The sequence below is a fragment of the Rhinoderma darwinii genome (assembly GCF_050947455.1).
Source record: "Rhinoderma darwinii isolate aRhiDar2 chromosome 5 unlocalized genomic scaffold, aRhiDar2.hap1 SUPER_5_unloc_34, whole genome shotgun sequence".
Classification (NCBI taxonomy): Eukaryota; Metazoa; Chordata; class Amphibia; order Anura; family Rhinodermatidae; genus Rhinoderma; species Rhinoderma darwinii.
The window spans coordinates 546,306-549,478 of NW_027461792.1; the positions used below are offsets into that span (position 1 = coordinate 546,306).

Consider the following 3,173-nt stretch of genomic DNA (forward strand, 5'->3'; position numbering starts at 1 on the left):
CAATATAGGCGTCTCTAAGTTCCGCCAGTACCTCCTCTCTTTCCAGCAGGGCACAATTCAGCTTCCAGGAGCCAGGGCCGGGAGGAAAACCGTGGCCGATGGCACCCTGGAAGAGAATGGCCCTGTGGTCAGAGAAGAAGCAGGGGACCATGGAGTGCCCATGCTGCTTGACTGCCCGGGAGGTGAACACAAAGTCAATCCGAGAACGAAGTGAGCCATCGGGTCGGCTCCATGAATAGTTCACAGAGCCGATCCCCATGGAGCCCACAACGTCCTGCAAGGATGCTTCGGCTACCATCTCGATAAGCAGTTTGGAACTGACATCCAGTTTGTTTGAAGTGCCGGAACTTCGTCCATCCTCTTCGATGGGGCAGTTGAAGTCCCCGGCCATCACCACTGCCCTAGTGGTGGCGAGCTGGGTCCGCAGGGTCTGGAATAGTTCCAGGCGCTCAGCCTTCATAGGGGGAGCGTACACGTTGATGAGCCTAATCGGCTCTCCTGCCCAGGAACCGTCTACGACCAACAAGCGGCCGCAGGCGAGCTCCTGGACAGAGTCAACAGTAAATACGCTTCCCCTAATCAGGATGGCAACCCCTGCAGACTTACAGTCGCCCCCACCAGACCAGTAGGACGGGCCATGGGTCCACTGCCTGGCCAGATGATGGTATGACCTGGAAGAGGGGAGAGTACATTCCTGCAGCATAAATACATCACTCGACTGCTTGGAAAGAAAAGTTAGCACCATCTGACATCTAGTCCTATCTCTAACACTCCTCACATTGAGGCTAAAGATGTTAAGTTCAGCAGCCATGGGGGAGAATAAAGAAGGTTAGTGCAAACGATACACCTTAGTTACCAGTCCGGTCGGGCGGATCCTCCTCTCCTGGCGGGTCCGAAAGATCCAGCAGGCCCTCTGACAAAAATTGTTCCAGGATTGTAGCCACCTGGATGTCTGTTGTGAAGTCGATGACCTCAGGTTCAGACACGAGTTCCTCCACCATCTGCTCCATTTCCTCCTGCTGCGCAAGGGAATCTTCGCAGATTTCTACGACTTGTCGCTTTGAGGACTCAGCAGCTGGGCTGTCCCTCACCTTTATCTTCCTCTGGATGGCACCTGAGGAGACAAGAGGGGGAAAATCCTCCAGGGAGAGGACTCCAGCAGCTGGAGGGGAAGATGTTAGTGCTGCTGGAGCTGGGGAGAAGGGAGGCTGGGTTGGGAGAGGTGCAGGTGACAGGACCACTGAGATGGGTGGGTAGGAGAAGGTTAGAGCCTCAGTGGGGGTGACAGGGGTTGGGGACGGGGGGGTGGGGAGGGCCGGGCGAGGGAGGGTGGGAAGGGTAGGGCGAGGGAGGGCCGGGAGACGGGGGGGAGGGACTGTCGTCTTCTTACCATCCTTCTTATTCCCGGTCTTCTGCGCCGCTGGAGCTCTGGCTGGGGCGGGGTTCCCTCTGGCCGGAGCTTTCGCCGCTACAGTTGCCCAGGATCGATCCCTCTTCGGGCAGTCCTTGTAGGAGTGGGCTGCTTGTCCGCAGAGGTTGCACATTGTCCGTTTCGGGCAGTCTTTGGTCTCGTGTCCTGTTACCCGGCAGTTCTTGCAGGCGTCCTCCTTGCAGTCCTTCACCGAATGACCCTTCTTGCTGCATCTCCTGCAGATCTGCGGCATGTCCGGGTAGTAGATGAGGCCGTAGGAGTTGCCCAGCGAGAATGACTGGGGCAGGTGCTGGAGGCCGTCTTCCGCGCTCGAATCCTTGTTCAGTCGGACGATTACCGACCACTTGCCAGTCCAGAAGCCGAGTCCGTTCAGGATGTGGGTGGGTTCCCTCACCACTGTGCAGAACCGCTTCAGGAGCGTGGTGATGTCTTTGCCGGGGGTGTGTGGGTTCCGCATTGAGACCGTCACCCGCCTTTCCTCTCTTTGGACAGGGCAGTTGCCCACAAAGCGAGAGAAAGGGGATTCAGGCCTCGCCGCTTTCACCATCTCCCAGTACCTTCTGCAGATGTTGATCGAAGCGAAGGTCACGAAGAACATCCCGGTCATGAAGGCCTGGATGCTGATGGTCTCCGGCTTAGCGAAGCCCTGGTCCAGGAGCATCTTCTGGCAGAACACTTCTTCCGTCATGTCCGGCACTCTCCCGTCCACCTCCTTCAGCTTCAGGGCCACAGTCTGCTTCATCCAGGGCTCCAGGGTTGGAGCAGCCTGGTTCGGCTTCCTGGTGGCCTGTTGGCTTGAGGAGGCTTCAGGAGGAGATGTCCTGGCCTGGGTCGGCTCACCTGGTCCATCAGCCTTCTTCTTCTGGGTGGCAGGGTTGCTGGTTGAGGCCATGGCTTCTTCCAGCTGTTCCTGTCGCTTGGGGAGGATCTTCGATAGCTCTTTCCCGAAGGGGGCGGAGCTATGCAAATCTTCTCCTTGCTGGCCGAGGTTCTTCCACGAAATTTCTTCCGCAGCGGTTCCTCGTCGAGCTTCTTCTGCGGCCGAGCTTCTTCAAAGATCCCCTTCAGCAGCGGCTCTTCTCCGAAGGTCTCTGTCGCAGTTCTCCTTCTTCTTCCCGGCAGCGATCTCCCGGAGCTTCTTCCCCGATGGCGGCTTCTCCCTTCTGGATCGTCGTCTTCGCTGGTTCTTCTCCGCAGTTCGTCGCCGGCTTCGTCTGGAACGCTCTTGGATCGCTAAGCTAGTGTTTATAGCCCCCAGTGGTTCTCCGAGCTATCTATCCTTACAAGGACTGATAAGAACAGATACTACACTTGATCTTAGCCAAAAGGCCGAGAAGCGATAACCCGAATGGGCCGGCCGTTGACCGAGCCTGTCCCATACTGCTGTTCACCCCTTGCAGCGATTCAGCCTACTCCTAGGCAATTCCATGGGGCCCTGCAGGCTCACACACATTTACAGCTACTAAGCGGGAGGTGAATAAAGGCCGGAGAGGAAGCTACACAGGATTTGCTTCTTTTGCTTGCACCACAATGCAGTGCTGAAAGAGGAGGAATCTACATAAAAACGCCTTCCTGGCAACGCCCAAATGCCCTCCTGCCATGCAGATAAACACTGGCAGCGGCAGCAAGTGCATGCCCACAGCCACCCCTTGTTCCTTCACACCTTGTATCAGCTGTAATCCAGTCCAGTCCAGTGCTGCCTGCTGAGCAGCACTGACCAACACTGCCTGGGCCCAGGCTT

The 3,173-nt window shown here is 57.1% G+C and overlaps 1 pseudogene; it reads right to left on the minus strand.

Annotated features, from left to right (window-relative positions):
• Nucleotides 1-2,671: 2,671 nt before the first annotated feature.
• Nucleotides 2,672-2,773, minus strand: LOC142690650 (U2 spliceosomal RNA; annotated as a pseudogene).
• Between the last annotated feature and the right edge of the window lie 400 nt (nt 2,774-3,173).